Here is a 17,255-nt window from a genome sequence, read left to right as displayed (position 1 = left end):
TTCGTATGGCTTATTAGTAGTAGTATGTAGTACAGTGTTAGTATTAGTATTATTAGTATATGCTGTCCTTCCGACTGGGCTGCCCCAGCCTCTCTGGGGGCGGATCCCAACAGATGATAAATGTCGTATTGATTTGTTAATAATATAACATGACTTTTGCTGCAATTGTGATGTTTAGCTTATTTTTGTTAATAGTGGTTTATAGATTGCAATCATTTTAATGATGACTTGTAAATTATTTCATATGCTTTATGCCAGATTTGTGATGTTTTGTTCTGTTCTGTTATTGTTATTTATTGTTTGCAAGCTGCTTTCAGATCCACCTTAATGAAAAGCAGCACAAAAATACAGTCAATCAACCATTCCATCAATTGAAGAAGTATTTTACCTCCTCTGAAGATGAACAGGCGACTGCCCCGCCAGGATATCTTACAGGGCAAGGTAGCAAGAACGTACCCTGTTGCTCCTTCCCGTCAGAGACACACACTTGGGGCAGAAAGTTACATGCCGAGGGATGCACAAACAAACAGCAATTTTGTTTTATGCTGTTTCGGAACAGTCTTTGCCCTTCAGATGATTTGGTCTACAAGCCCCATCAACTTTGCCTGTTGGCTGTGCCTGATGGGAGTTGCAGTAGTCCAACAACAACTGAAGGGCATCAGATGGATGAAGACTTGCTGTAGAGGGTAGGTAAAGGTAAAGGTAAGGGACCTCTGGACGGTTAAGTCCAGTCAAAGGCAACTATGGGGTTGCGGCACTCATCTCACTTCAGGCCAAGGGAGCTGGCGTTTGTCCACAGATAGCTTTCCGGGTCATGGGGCCAGCATGACTAAACCGCTTCTGGCGCAACGGAACAACCATGACAAGTGCAAGAGCACACAGAAACGCCATTTACCTTCCCGCCAGAGCGGTACCTATTTATCTACTTGCACTGGTGTGCTTTTGAACTGCTAGGTTGGCAGGAGCTGGGACAGAGCTACAGGAGCTCATCCCATCATGCGGCTTCGAACTGCCAACCTTCTGATCAGCAAGCCCAAGAGGCTCAGTGGTTTAGACCACAGCACCACCCGTGTCCCATGCTGAGGATAGGACCCAAACCAATATGCTGGAATTGCAAGAATGGACACTTGGAATAACTAATTGATGGTACAAGTGTTCAAAAGAGGCTGCGTCAGAAGGGGGTAGGCTCTCCCCCGTTAGAGAAGGGCTGGATGGCTACCTTTCAGGGATCCTGGCTGCAGATTTATTGCATTGGTGGCAGGTTGGGTTTGATGACCTTCGAGGTCCCTTCCAACTGGTAAACATCTGGCAAGAAGCACATAGCATGGCCTCTTTGTGCTCAGAGACTTTGCCCACCTTTGCCGCTCCAAGGAACTAGGGGAGACCCTGATGGCTAGCAGCAGCAGCAGCAGCAGCAGCTGGGACCAGGATTGAATGTACTGGGTGACCTTGGCCCAGCCTCCTGTCTCTCAGCCTAACCCACCTCATAGGGTTGTTGTGAAGATGAAATGGAGCAAGGGAAGAACTGTATACGCCACCTTGAGCTTCTTGGAGCAGAGGTTGGGTATGAATGTGTGGCCCCATTAGGACTATGCATTTAAAGCAGTATCGTACTGCTGAAAGTAGTCACAGCTTCCCTCCAAAAATCCCAGGAACTATAGTTGGTTGTGGGTGCAGAGCTGGTAAAAGACTCCTCTTCCCCTCAGCTGTGCTACAATTCCCAGAATTCCCTGGAAAGAGGGACTGCCTGTGAAGCTACTCTTGATGTAGTAGTTCTCTGAGGGGAATAACAGACTAGTTTATAGGATTTGGGGGGGGGGATCCATGACTGTTTAAAGGTGTACGGCAATGCTTTATATGGGGCCTCATACATAACAGCAGGGTCTATGCTAGGTCCCTGGTATAGTCCCCTAATAGTGAGGCAGCCTGTTGATTTACACTCCCACTCCCTTGATGGGCGGCAGTGCCTGGGTCTGAGGATCCACACACCAATTTCAATTTTCCAAAATGGCTGAAAGCGAGGCTATATCAGGTGCATTGTGGGAAAATCAAAAGAACGGTCAGCTTCCCTGCCACATGAAGGGGAACAAACAGGACAAGCAGGTTGCACACAAGCACTGGTATGCCCCTATGACACACTGTGGTCTAAATCACTGAGCCTCTTAGGCTTGCCAATCAGAAGGTCAGCAGTTTGAATCCCCATGGCGGGGTGAGCTCCCATTGCTCGGTCCCTGCTCCTGCCAACCTAGCAGTTTGAAAGCACATCAAAGTGCAAGTAGATAAATAGGTACCACTGCAGCGGGTAGGTAAACGGCATTTCCATGTGCTCTGGCGTCTGTCACAGTGTTCTCTTGCGCCAGAAGTGATTTAGTCCTGCTGGCCACATGACCCAGAAAGCTGTCTGTGGACAAACGCCAGCTCCCTCGGCCTGAAAGCGAGATGAGCGCCACAATCCCATAGTCGCCTTTGACTGGACTTAACTGGACTGGACTTTTTTTTTTACCTTATGGCAGCATTTGAGCCCCCATAAGTCACCTGGGGGTGCGGAACTGCCTAACAGCCAACTTGTGTAGGCTCATTTTCCCAGGCAAATGATAACAGTTCCCAATGAATTCCAACCACCACCGGTGACTTCGGTGACTGCTTTGAAACAGTTTATTGCAGTGGCGTAGCGTGAGGGGTGCAGGGGGGCCCGGCCGCACCGGGCGCAACATCTGGGGGTTAGGGTTAGGGGGCACAAATCCACGGGTTAGGGGGCGCAAATTACTTGCCTTGCCCCGGGTGCTGACAACCCACGCTACGCCACTGGTTTATTGGAAACTTTATGAGGACCTGGCAGCGTGCATCCTGTTTTGAAGCTGCCACTAGCATGCCAGAGAAATTAAGGCGAAGAATATTTACACGCTCCCTACTCAAAGACCCTGAGCACTTAATTGGGGAGTGTGCTTGTAAACGGGACCCTAATGTGGGCTGGCTGCATAACATTTCCAATGCTGATTTTTTATTATCAGAATCCACCTGATAAGAGCAGGTGACTATTATTTTATTGGAGAGGTTTCCTCTTAAGGAATTTATTGCTGATCCTCCCTCTGCACCCCCCCTGCCCAACCGCTCCATCAATTACAGGAACTGGGCTTTACGGCCCTGAACAAATTGCTTTGTGAGAGCGTAATGGATGTACACAAGAACATATTATGTTCTCAGCAGCAGGCTCTGTTAAAAGGCATTGCTGAAAATGCATAGGTCAGAAGAGATAAATGGGGGACAAGCGAGGGTGTGGGGAGGATAGTGACAATGAACAGCAAAGTCATTCTAAAAGAAACAGAAGAAACAACATCCATGCTGTTGAGCCCCACCTTATCAAACTGTCCCTGTGGCGTTCGGAAGCAGAGAATAAGTCTTGCATGTGTAACGTAAAAAGAGCCCTGTTGGATCAGGGCCCAGGGACTCTCTAACCCAGCAACCTGTTTTCACAGCAGCTACCCAGATCCCTGTGGGATGCATGCAAAGAGGACCTGAGTGCAGGAGCAACTCTCCTCTCCTGTAAACCACAGGTTTACAACTGGTAAAAACTAGGTGGAGCAACTTATGCAGTTCTTACCTTCGCACAGTTGGCTCCATCCCAGTCCTGCAAGACCCAGAGGTGTCTTATCTGCACATCTCTTCAATCTTCACCCAGGCAAGCAAGAGGTGTGATCCCAGTTCAAGAGTGCATCTTGTCATGCAGCGGTAAATTAATCAATTTGTCTCATGACACATCTTACGCACGTAAAGGAGCACGTGGAACAGAGTCTCAGAAGCTGGGCCTGAGGTTCCTTACCCCTGCTTTGCAATTCTGTCTTTCCTCCTGCATGAAGAAGGAAAATGCCCTACACCACAGCCAGAGACTTCCAAGCATAGATTCTGGTGCAAGCAGTAGCAATCTGCCATCTGTTATCCAAACAAGGCAGAAAGCCAATATGCAGTCCTCTAGCTCCCCTGAAGAAATAAGACCACGCCAGCTTGGGAAACAGGGCAGCAGCAAGCTTTTCATTTCTGCTCTTTGACTGGAATAGGGGAATAGATAACTGTATTTCCTTCCGAAGAGGTGGTTTCCTTACTCTTTGGAAATATTTTGAAGCAGAAGAAGCTGCAAAACAGTTGCATGTGTTTCTTTGTTTGTTTACTGAATTTTTCCTTAATAACATTCTGATAGCTTTACACACATAATTAAAAATCTCTTCCTGCATGGAGATGTTGCACTAACTGTCAGAATGCAAGCCTTCCAACGCCTAGTGCTGAACAGCAAACAGACGGTGGCCGGCTCTAGATGTTGATGCGTCACATTCTGACATTTACCGGTACTCCATGCATGAAGAGGTTTACAACAATGTGCGTAAAGTCATCTGAACTTTATTAAGGAAAGTGATCAAGCCCAGAGCTTTCTGTGTGTGCCTGAGGAGTCTCTTGCTGATGGTACTGCAGGCACGTTGTTTCTGGGATTAACAAAACAATAAAAAACAGCAAATACTTTATGACTAAACTAGTTTGCCATGAACACTGTGAGCGTGTCATCTTCCCAAGATATTTTGATTTCTGACAGTGGTGTAGCATTGGTTGCCAGTGCCCAAGGCAGGAGCATGTTCACATGCTGGGAGAAGGCAGGGCGCACACACACTGGGCAGGGGGATGCCAGCCCTGCCGTCACCACTGATGCCGCTGGAATGACCCCACCATCACCGGAACAAAGAGGGGCTGCACTGAACTGCTTGCCCACCTGTACAGAGGGGAACCTGGCCAGCCGACTTGGCCCTTGGCGGGCAGAGAGGAACACCAGGCTGGGGAAACCTGTTTGGGGGGGCCCTGGTTTGCACTCCCTCAAAAACTGTGTGCCCAGGGTCACTACTCCCTCCACCCCTCAGCAGTCCCCACACTATGCCCCCGCTTTCTGAAGTGAAACAGGAAATCCCACCCTCTCCCCAACATCAAGGTCCAAATTAGTCAAGCCTGGGCATGGAAGAAAATCCAACAAGCACATCTGCTTGGCAGTAAAAACAAGTTAATCAGATATATAAAAAATATATGGTGCCCTTTCAGGATTCAAAAATGATAATTGCCTGAGGCAGCTGCATCGCCATGGCTTGGAAGTGCAGCTTGAATTCACCAAGTGGTTTCAAGTACTCTGTGCCCAAAACTCTCTCTGTGTGTGTGTGTGTGTGGAACTCCCTGCCACTTGAGGTCAGATCTCTCTCTCTCTCTCTCTCTCTCTCTCTCTCTCTCTCTCTCTCTCACGCACACACACACACACACACACACACACACACGCCTGGTTGGACTTCTGGTACCTACTGAGTACTTTTTTATTCCAGCAGTGTTTTAACTGAATTCTGATTTTATAGCCTTTATTTTTATTGCGCTGAGTTACCTGCATACCAGGGGACATGGGTGGCACTGTGGGTTAAACCACAGAGCCTAGGACTTGCCGATCAGAAGGTCGGTGGTTCGAATCCCCGCAACGGGGTGAGCTCCCGTTGCTCAGTCCCAGCTCCTGCCAACCTAGCAGTTCAAAAGCACGTCAAAGTGCAAGTAGATAAATAGGTACCACTCCAGCAGGAAGGTAAACGGCGTTTCCGTGCACTGCTCTGGTTTGCCAGAAGTGGCTTAGTCATGCTGGCCACATGACCCGGAAGCTGTCTGCGGACAAACACTTGCTCCCTCGGCCAATAAAGCGAGATGAGCGCCGCAACCCCAGAGTCAGCAACGACTGAACCTAATGGTCAGGGGTCCCTTTACCTTACCTACATACCACCTAGAAAGCGTTGTAATTAAGTGGTATATAAATTGTCAAAATAATAAATAAAGAGGAAGTAGGAGAAAGAATGCACACCAGGAGCAGCGGTGCAGGAGGGTGGCCAGAAAATTTGGTAAGCCAGCCTGGGGACTGGTGGTGGCAGCTGCAACAGCAGATTGCCAGGCCGGCCAGCCACCGCTTCTGGTCACTTTTCTCTGTCCAGCCCTGCTTCTCCTGTTGGACCAAGTCATCATCCTAATCAGCCAAGCAGCCCTAGCTGTACAACCAGCAGATCAACAAGCTGGTCTGTTTCAATATTTATTGATGCTTTACTGAATGCTCTATTGATGGATTCTCTGTTTTCGTTTTCCATTCTTACAATGCTATGTATGGATTTCCCTTTTCTTTAGTACTGACCTTACTGGGTTTTATGCAAGCCACTTATGAATTTTGCATAGTAAGCAGTGTATAAATATTATCAATAAATAATAACAACTCAGCTTACTTCATGTCAGCATGCAGCAAGAGGAAGGTGCAATCACAGCTCAGTTGCTGTCTGTTCACCTGACCACTCTGAGGAAGTTGAGCATGGAATAGGAAGCGACCTATGTTTATACTGCCCAGGCTGAAGAACCTATGACCCTCCAGAACCTATGACCCTGTTTTGGACTAGAACTCTTTTTGTCCCTGACCACTGGTCATGCTGGTTGCAATTGATAGTACTTGGAATCCAACATTCTGGAGGGACACAAGTTCCTCAGCCATGATCTTGCCCAACCCCACTTGGTGACTGCACAGCAAGAATAGGGAAGCTGTGGTCCTGTGGTCTCTTAGCCTAGCACCAAAAGGTGTATAATGAAGGAGACAGATGAACCTCCCTGGGGAGAGCATTCCTCAAATGGGGAGCCACCACAGAAAAGGCCCTTTCTCATGTTGCCACCCTGCAGGCCTTTGATTGAAGACACATACAATTAAGGGCATTTGTATATTAATTTTAAAGCTTACAGTCATGTATTAATCTTATTTAGAAAATGTCTACATTTTTCTGGTGAGCTATGGCTGATTTAACTATTGCAGTGATAATTTGCAACAGCTTATAATACAACATGGGACTGCAGCAGGTTGTATCACATGATTTCCCTCCCCAAAGACTAAAAAGAAGATTTTCTCCTATAGACTAGAAAAGGAGACTGTTGTTGTTGTTTAGTCGTTTAGTCGTGTCCGACTCTTCGTGACCCCATGGACCAGAGCACGCCAGGCACTCCTGTCTTCCACTGCCTCCCGCAGTTTGGTCAAACACATGATGGTAGCTTCAAGAGCACTGTCCCACCATCTCGTCCTCTGTCGTCCCCTTGTGCCCTCCATCTTTCCCAACATCAGGATCTTTTCCAGGGAGTCTTCTCTTCTCATGAGGTGGCCAAAGTATTGGAGCCTCAGCTTCACGATCTGTCCTTCCAGTGAGCACTAAGGGCTGATTTTCTTCAGAATGGATAGGTTTGATCTTCTTGCAGTCCATGGGACTCTCAAGAGTCTCCTCCAGCACCATAATTCAAAAGCATCAATTCTTTGGCGATCAGCCTTCTTTATGGTCCAGCTCTCACTTCCATACATCACTAGTGGGAAAACCATAGCCTTAACTATACGGGCCTTTGTTGGCAAGGTGATGTCTCTGGGAGACTAGTAAATGGTGAAGAAATGTGCCATTAATGGTTGATATATTCAATCTCAAAGGATATTGCGTTTTGTTTTTCATTTTTGTTTTGCTGTAAATTGTTCAGCAAAACACAAAAGGTGCATCAAACCTGCAACAAACAGATTCGAAAGACTGTCAGAACATTGGTGCAATTTTGTTTTTACATGAGAACAATTCTGACCATTTATCAAACCTGGAGAGAACTTGAATTGCACTTATCAAAGCGGGGGGTAGTGAGAGAACAGCTGATGTTATTAACCAGCAGAAAGTTAGGAAAGAACAACATTGGCAACCAATATTGGAATGCTTGGACTTCTGGTCTGTTGTGGCCATCAGAAAGGAGCACAAGGCTAGCCCTCTGGGGAAGCCTTGAGCTTTGCGGGGGGGGGGGGAGTCACACAAAGGCTCTGTGAACCTCGGAACCCAAAGGGGATTAATCTTTGGGAATGTGGGATCCAACTGCACTCTTGCTGGCTCTCCTGCAGGACTAACCGCTCCATGGAAAACCAACTATATATATATGGAATGCTTGATTGCTTTATCAGAGTTCTTGGCATTCCGTGGTAATTCTCTATTTGGCTTCCTCTATTTGGCATCTTCAAAAATTATATATACTGAAGATGTACTTAAGGCCTGCAAGAATTTGTAAAAACCATTGATGCATAATGTAAACAAAGATATTGATGCTGAAAATCTGTACCGTGAATATGTAGCTATCCCTTGAAGACTCCCAAAGTCCATGCTGCCGCAAGGAATGCTTGTCTTCATACTACAACAAAAACTCCTGAATAGCACACCTAATGTTTCTGTTGCTCTAAGGATCTTCCTCACACTTCCAGTGTCAGTGGCAAGTGGTGAATGCAATTTCTCAAACCTTATAAAAACTTGCATGCGCTGAATAATGTTGCAAAAGAGACTTGTTGGCTTGGCAACTATTACCAGCTGAACATGCCCAAGCATCAGCACTTGACCAGGAGAAATGGGTGGCAAAATTTGCAGAGGAAAGACACGCAATGTGAATTTTGATGTGCCTGGAATTGAAACTTTTAAGAGGCTTAAATCTTAACATCACAAGATTATTCAAAATGATTTGTGTGCTAAATCATTTTCTTTCATATTTGAGCAAGATAATAAAAGGCTGTTGTGTTACATATTCTTGCAATTTAAAATCAATTTAGAAGTTTCAGGCTTTGTGGTTTCCTTTCCCCCCCATAAGACATCTGTTTTTGAAAATTGAAGTTAGCCATTTGGGGGGGACAAGGTGGGACTACTTAGGCTTGCCTGAGGCACAAATTAGCCTGGCACTGGCACCTCCTGCTAGGAAACTACAATTCTCACAACACTCTGTGGGGAGGAATGCGAAGGGCTTAGTGAGAGATTTCCCCCTTTCTCTCTAAAGACATCACTATGGAATGGAGCTATGAATGTTTCCTTCTCAGACATGACTATGTGATCTAATAATAAACCATTTTAGTGAGCAATAAAACATTGTTCCACACAACGGCAGTGTGCACCTTCCCCATAAGAAGGAATAAATGGCTACCTGTTGCATGCAGGGACATGTTTTACAAGGGGTTCCAGTTTGATAGGCCAATATTACACAACACTACAAGGTTTTTCTTTACCTACGCGATAAACATCGTAACAGCACGGCAACAGCAGGAAGTATAAAAGATACCTCTTGGGTATCTTTTACCAGTTGCTGAACACCGCAAACAGGAGGGATGCTATTGCACTCATGTCCCGATTACGGCGTTGCCATAGGTTGGCCACCATGGGGACAAAAATGCTGCACTAAATGGGTCTTCGGTTTGATCCAGCCAGGCTCTACTTATGTGCTTAGGACATTTCATAAAATGTCAAAAGGTACGTGTATTAAATGTGTGCTTTCGAACACATGGGCTCACATAATATGCACCCTGTTCATTTTGTTGCTTTCTTTTTATTTAAAGGTGGTTTGTTTGTTGTCTACTTTGCACTGATATTCCAAGTCTTGCAATAACCTAACTACCTTACCTCACATGTGCAAACTCGTCCACTTCAATCAGTAGAATTGGCACTACTGCAGGTGCCACATAATACCTGTTCTGTGTCTGTAAAAATTATGTTACAAAACACTACCAAATAACATGCCACTACTATGAGTAGGAGAAGAACCATGCTTTCCAAAAAATGAGATCTCTTTAATTCGTATGGAATTCATTACCCATTATCTATGATTACTAAGACCCAGCACAAGTTTCTGAAAAACAAGTAATGCCAGATGACTCTCCCTTCCTCCCTTCCATTGGATAAAGAGTTACAAGCTTGGTGGATCAGGGGGATTCTGTGGACATACTGTATCTTGATTTCAGTAAGGCTTTTGATAAAGCCATCCATTATATTCCTGCGAGGAAGCTGGTAAAATGTGAGCTGGACGAGGTAACTGTTAGGTGGATTTGTAGCTGGTTGACTGAACGAACCCAAACAATGCTCACTAATGGTTCCTCATCAACCCGGAATAACTTGGGTGAAGAAATTGAGAAGATTCTCATCAAATTAGCAGATGAAATCAAACTGGGAGGGGTAGCTAATGCCGCAGAAGACAGAATTGGGATTCAAGATTACTTTAGCTGCAGATTGGAAAACTGGGCCCAGACTAACAAAATGTATTTCAATAGGGATAAATGTTAAGGTTCCACACTTAGGCAGGAAGACCCAGCTGCACAAATATAAGATGGGGGACACCTGGTTTGCCAGTAGGACCTGCGAAAAGGATCTAGGGGTCTTAATAGACCCAAAGTCTTAACATCTAGTGGGTCATCTAGTTCAACAACCTGCAGGAATCTCAACTAAAGCAGCCATGACAGATGGCCACTGAAACTCTGCTTAAATACCTCCAAGGATGAAGAGCCCAAAACTTCCCAAGGGAGTCCGTTTCACTATTAAACAGCTCTTGCCACCAGACAATTATTCCTGATGTTTAGTCAGAATCTCCCTTCTTGTAAGTTGAAGCCATTGGTTTAGATCCTAGCCTCTGGAGCAGGAGACAACAAGGTTGCTTAAGATATTTTAAGATGGCCATCATATCTCATCTCAGTCTCCTCTTTTAAGACTAAACATACCCAGCTCCTTCAAGCGCTCCTCATAAGGCTTAGTTTCCGGACCCTTGACCATCTTGGTTGCTTTCCTCTGCACACGTTCCAGCTTGTCAACATCCTTCTTAAATTGTGGTGCCCAGAATTGGACACAGTATTCCAAGTGTGGTCTGACTAAGGCAGAATAAAGTGAGACTATAATTCCCTTCATCTGGCCACTCTACTTCTGTCGATGCAGCCTAGAATAGCATTAGCCTTTTTTGCTGCTTCATCACACTGTTGACTCGGGTCAACAGCTCGGATAGTTTGGTTGGTAGAGCATGAGACTCTTGATCTCAGGGTTTGATCCCCATACTAAGCAAAAGATTCCTGCATTGTAGGGGGTTGGACTAGATGACCCTTGGGACCCCTTCCAACTCCACAGTTCTGTGATTCTATTATTCTACCCAACTCTTGCTATTATTATTATTAAGCAAATACAATTTTCACTCTGTGTGGGAGCCAAGGACATGTGACTGGACAGTTTTAGCATTCCCATGTCCCTGGAACAAAGGTTTCCAGTATATTGGGAGATGAAAGGATAACTCACACATCTCCCCCCAGCTGATGTATGAAACTGTGAAAAGCCCTAACGCATCCCACATCCCATTGCACTGTTAACAGAACTGCTATCCCCAGCATTCCAGATGGCTGTCAGGGCAACGTGCAATTCTCAGCAACTACCTGAAGATGGCAAGATAATACCACACTCCTAAATCCGTCAAATCATGGGGAGGGGGGAATTGGATTGCACTTAGCAGATAGGAGTGGAATTATTTTATTTTATTTTGCAACCCACAAGATGCCAAAGCAAAACATTGTAATTACTGTTTTTATGATACTCTTCTTGCCTTTTTTTAATAAGAGAGAGAGAGAGAGAATAATTCTCTTTTTAAAAAGACCAACACTGTTATCAATGACGGCATGTGAAAACATATGCTGTATTACTGTACTGCAGTGGCTTTTTGAACCCGCATGCAAAGTGCGAAGACGAAATTGCACTGCATCCAACTGCACCAGGGACTCATAGAGCCACACTCTGCCTGCAATAACTTATCCTAAGCCTTCCAGTGACATTTTATGTCTTTTTGCTGTAGTGCTATTACGCCTTTGATTACTCCATTTTTATGTTTGTCAGCACAGCATATGAGAGGGATAATTTGTATTCAACATATTAAACTGGTCATGTAAATTATTAAAGACCCAATTCATAAAGGCATTACACACGCCATATGCAGATTTCCCCTCCACCTCCTCTTCATTACAGAGCCTTGGTTTGGGCATTTCTGAACGCTGCATTTTCCAAGCTGAGGAGAGAGAAGTGCTCCGTTGGGCAGCTAATTTACACTTTATGCTGGCTTCCTAAGGATCTCTCCCCTTCCCACATCCTGCAAAGCATTGCAAAACAACTGGCGTTAGTTGGTGGGATGCACCTCTGCCTACTTCATCCTTAGCTGGGCAGGGGAACAAATTCCTGACATCAGCAGGACCAGCCCTACTGTTAGACAATGAAGCAGCTACCTCAGACAGCATATTGTAGGAAGCAGGAATTGAATGCAAGGTGTTGGTGTCAGAGCTATGTATGTTGTTCAGTCTGCCTGCATCCTTTAAGCCAGGAGTGAGCAGAAGCTCTCCTGGATCTACCTTGGGGTGATTTGCAGTTGATCAGCAATCATTTTGACTCCCAGTTATTTAACAGTAGCAACAACCATAGCCACACCTGCAGCTTACATTTAACGCAGTGTCAAAAAAATCCTGGGAACTGTAGTTTGTTTAGGGTGCTGAGAGTTGCATGCCCCTCCCTGAGCTAACATTCCCAGAGTGGCTTAACAATCCCTCTTCCCATGGAACTCTGGAAACCAACACACTAACTGAGGAATGGGGTCTCCCAGTCCCTGTAACAAACCACATTTGTTGAAGTCAAATTGCTGCATTAGCAGCACTGAAGCGACCTCCACGGGGGCACAGGCCTGCTTGGGCAGTGTGCATGGAGGTCCTGGGCTGCCCAGATAACAACCCCCCACCCTCTGGATTTGTGTAGGGTTTACTCCTTAGCTTTTTTCTTCTTCCAAAGATATCCTGGGAGGCAGCGGAAGTTTAGGACCTGAACTTTCCTTTTCCTAGATGGGCAAGTCCCCTTTGCCCCTCACTTCCCTCTAAACCACATGCAGAATCTGCCCTCTTGACCATTGGACCTACTGTTGGGTCTTGTTCGCTCAATCTGTCGGAGCCTGTCTTTGCTTGCAGGGAAAGTCCTTAACTGACCAAGGGCTTAAGACCCATCGGCTACCCTCACCTGGTATAGCCAGCCAGTCAAAAGCCGTTCCCAGGGTGTGGCCACTGTCACATGCTGACAGCTTCTAGGAGTTTCTAGGTGAGAGCACCTTCACTTAGGGCTGGGCAGAACTGTAGCTGGGGGGGGGGGGAGCTGGACATGTTTTTTTGCCCTAGGTGAAGTCTCCAAAGGTGCACCACTGAGGCCCTAACTGAAGGTGCCATAGATTAAACCTGAGACCTTCTGCATGCAAAACAGATGCATGCAGAAGCCATGGCCCTTTCCAGGGTGCACATGAAGCAATTAATAATCTAAGGTCTCTCCCTCCTCCCCATGCACCTTCCTCCCTAGAGACCTTCTCATCACTGTTGAAGGAGCTAAGCTGGTTCTTTTTTCATATCAGTACTTTGGTTTAATTAATTAGACGAAATAGAAGGCATGAATGCCAGAGTGAGACAGACGAAAGTGGCAAGCTCAAGCGAGAGTTGGTCGGCTGCCGGCAATGCACATGCACTTTGCTGAAAACAAAAGCCACCATCATGGAAATGTAGAATTGGAAGGGATCACTCTAGCAGCGCAAAATAGCACAAGCCTGCAGCATAGGTAGAAATGCTCATTCACTGCCACCACATCTAGCAGCTTCATTCGGAACACAGCACCACATGATTTTGTGCTCCCCTTACCCCTTTATGAACCACATGATTTTGTGCTCCCCTTACCCTCGAAACACACAGAGAGCACGAAAGAAACCTCTGTTGGGTTATTTTACACCAAGCTCGCAGCAGGCTAAGTACCGTATTTTTCGCTCTATAACACGCACCCGACCATAACATGCACATGGTTTTTAGAGGAGGAAAATCCGTAGGCATGCCACCCGTAGGCATTCCCTCCATAACACGCACAGACATTTCCCCTTACTTTCTAGGAGGAAAAAAGTGAGTGTTATGGTGCAAAAAATACAGTAGCTGCTCCTTGCTGTAGGTCATGCTATTTCAGTGCTCGAGATAAGGGGTCACCTTTTTAAACAGCTCCAATATTTCACTCGCTGCAGTAGCTCACTTCAGTGTGCTCTGGCAACCCAAGTGCTCCTTAGAGCCTAATATCACAGGAACTGTGTGAAATGTCTTCAGAACACAGTGTGTGTGTGTGTGTGTGTGTGTGTGTGTCCCAGTCACTCAATACCAAATGTACCCAGCCACTCAACATACAATGGAAATGGGGACGCACAGCATGTGCATAGCTTTGATTCAGCACTAGATTGTTTCATCGATAAGATCATTTTTTTAAAAAAGGAAAGAAAACACTTGACACTTTGCACTGAGTATCAGTCTTGGCACTTAATACTATTAAGAGGTCCATAGAAAGTGGTGGGTCATTTGGAAACCACAGGAGCAAGAGAATGTTTTGCACTTGCTTTAGATAAGATTTGGGCACTCAGAACGTCCCTCTTCCAATATGTGCTGAATAAAAGATCTACAGAAACGTAACAGATTTAAGAGGACTGAACCCCATTCACCTGAGGCTACAGTCCTATGGACACCTCTTCCTTGGGAGGAGTGAACAGCCATGAGATACTACTAAGAAAGGTGGTATAAGGCCTGGTATAGCTAAGCCGGCTCTGGCCCCGGCCTGGTGGAACGCTCTGACTCATGAGACCAGGGCCCTGCAGGATCTGATTTCTTTCCACAGGGCCTATAAGACAAGAGTTATTCCGCCTGGCCTTTGGCTTGGAATCAACTTGATCCCCTTCCCCTCTATCCTTTTTCCTTTCTCCTTCTGTGATGGAACTCCTACTTGGGGACTTCCCTGGCTCTTTTCTGGCCCACGTAGGACCAGTCTGGATAGTTGGCCTTAGTGAAGATTTGACGTTTTCATCCCCAAAAAGTTTTTGATTTGAGTTTCTCCTGAAATGAGGCTGCATTTTAATGTTGTATTTTAATCTTGTTTTTAAGTTGTATTTTAATCAATTGTTTTATACTTGGCGTTAGCTGCCCTGAGCCCAGTCTTGGCTGGGAAGGGCAGGGTATAAAATAAATAAATATTATAACAACAACAACAACAACAATAATAATAATAATAATAATTATGATTATAAAAATCTTTTATGTATTTATTGCATTTGTATTGCACCTTTCCTCTAAAGAGCTTGTTGTCGTATACACAATTCATTATACGCACAAACACCCCTTAGCCTCCACAACAACCCTGCTAAAATGGGGGGCGGGGTGGGACAGACCTGCGTTTTAGAAAGGGGTTTCAGTGCAGATCACTTGTGATCAGGAAGTGATTTTGCACTGAAACCTCTGCCAAAACAAAGGTTTTTTCCTCCCTTCCATTTTAGCAAGGTGCTTTGAAGTCCCAGCTTTAGGAATTCAAAGTGCCAAGTCACCTGATATCATTGCAGCATCGGGTGATTGAGATGCATTTAGCACATGAGGCCAATTCTGGCAAGGATCTGGACCCTCGGAGCCAAGAGATTTTCCCGTAACTGACATATAGGAAACTTCTGGTTCATAAAGCTCAGTATTGTTCATACTTGAACAATGGCTCTCCAATGGTTTTTTCTTTTTAGCCCTGGAGATGGCAGGATTTGAACCTGAGACTTTTGCATGCAAAGCACATGTTCTGCTCCATTCTCTCTTGTAGCTGTGGCATAACAAAGTTAGTCCTTTTGCTTACCAGGGCCTGTTAAGGGGTTGGCTGGCAGCTGAATAAATTTTGTGCAATTTAGGAAGTGGGTAAGACCTTACTCCCTCCTTGAAAGCAGCATTATGGAAGGGAAGGGAACCTAAAGCTTCCAGAGGATTTAGCCAGTTAGAACCAGGTGAAATAGAGGCATATGACTACTCAGTTGCCTTTCTGTAAATATGGATAAAATAGTTTCTGTTTGATAAAGCACAATAAACCAGGTTTCTGGGGCCTTCAAAGCACATTTAAAGCTCATTCTTCCTCTCAAAGGATTCTGGGAACTGCAGTTTGCCCCTCATGGAGTTACAGCTTTCAGCAACCCTTAACAAATTACAATGTCCAGAATTTTTAAGGTGGTAAATGTGCTTTTAAATGTATATAGCATGTGCAGCCTGGCTGTGCTGTCCTTTCCATAAGATTTTTTGGTCTAGCATAACTTCAGGCCATCCACCACAGCCAGCACTGTCGGCCAGAACCTTCCCCCTCAGTTGTTGTTGTTGTTGTTGTTGTTGTTGTTGTTTTGGAACATTGGCAGACGGATAAGGATGGCTGCTAGGCAACACAGTCAGTCATATACACAGAGCGGCAGCCAAAGATAATGGCTGACGAATTCACACTTAAGAAGAAGAAAATACTAATTTCCCCCAGTTCTGCTCCTTCTAATCCTTTGGAGTAGATGCTGGAAACTGTAGAGGAAGAGGTGCCTCCTAACAACTCTCAGCGCCCGTAACAAACTAGGGTTCCCAGGATTGTTCCAAGAAGCCACAACTGTTTCTAGTGATTTAACGCAATTCTGCTTTAAATGTACACTTTGCACGTGAAGGTTCAGAGGTCACCCTGCTTGCTCTGTTCTCATGAATGGGGGCAGATGCATGCATATTACCAAGTCGTAAAAACAGAACAGTAGCCCAAGCCAGGAGTATTCTGGGCAGTGCATGAATTCTCTTCTTTGACCAGCCCTGCAAAATACCCCATGCCTAATCCATATGGTTGCGGGTTCAATACAAGTTCAGCAACGCTCAATATCACATTTGTTTACCCTTCCCTGTAAAGAGTAAACTCTCCCTGGTCTTGGTTCCTGTATATATGATGGTTTTCCAGATGCTCCTCCTGTCCTGTCCTCACCTCAAACCACCAACCCCTTCCAGGTCTCCTGTTTCTTAGTTTATCACCTCCTCTGCTCTTCCCAGCCTTCCTCAGCCATCAGCCCCTAGGCTCCCAGCACTAGACAATAGCACACCTTTAAATTATCACATGCAGGAAAATTAACACATGCAAATGAACATCAGCATTTTACTTTGTCTTGCTAAAAGAGATCGCCTTAATAAAGCAAATACTTCTGTGTCCTATTACTGAAACAACTAGCCCTCCAAAAACACTTTGCACTTGTGGTTCTTAGGTGTTTCTATTTTCATTCGGTGCCTTTTCTCTTCTACAAAGTATTTCTGCAATATTCCTTCCTCCTTCCTCCTGTTGCTGAGAGTTAAACAATGGATGTGGCTTAGACTGTCATCTCCTCCAAAACTACAGGTTGTAAACCCAAGAACAAAGCTTGGTTTATCTGGAGCAAGACAAACTACAAGCCCAGATTCAGACAACATACCAAAACAAACCATGACTTATAACAGTGGTACAGTGACACTACTAAGCTATAGTTTTGTTTAGCATTATGTGCGAACTAACTCAGGGTAAGGCACTGTTCCTTTCTTTTAA

The 17,255-nt window shown here is 45.3% G+C and overlaps 1 protein-coding gene across 2 annotated transcripts in view; it reads right to left on the bottom strand.

Moving 5' to 3' along the window:
* GPR50 (G protein-coupled receptor 50) overlaps positions 1-4,125 on the bottom strand; it is a gene marked incomplete at its 5' end in the record, with an annotated part of 75,235 nt that extends 71,110 nt beyond the window's left edge. For both annotated transcript variants that reach the window (XR_014215353.1, XM_082207304.1), the window contains one exon: positions 3,602-4,125. The remainder of the gene's footprint in view (positions 1-3,601) is intronic.
* Between the last annotated feature and the right edge of the window lie 13,130 nt (positions 4,126-17,255).

This window comes from Podarcis vaucheri, assembly GCF_965113315.1.
Source record: "Podarcis vaucheri genome assembly, chromosome: Z".
Lineage (NCBI taxonomy): Eukaryota > Metazoa > Chordata > Lepidosauria > Squamata > Lacertidae > Podarcis > Podarcis vaucheri.
Note: the sequence above shows the minus strand (reverse complement) of the source record. Positions and strands in the feature narration are given on the sequence as shown.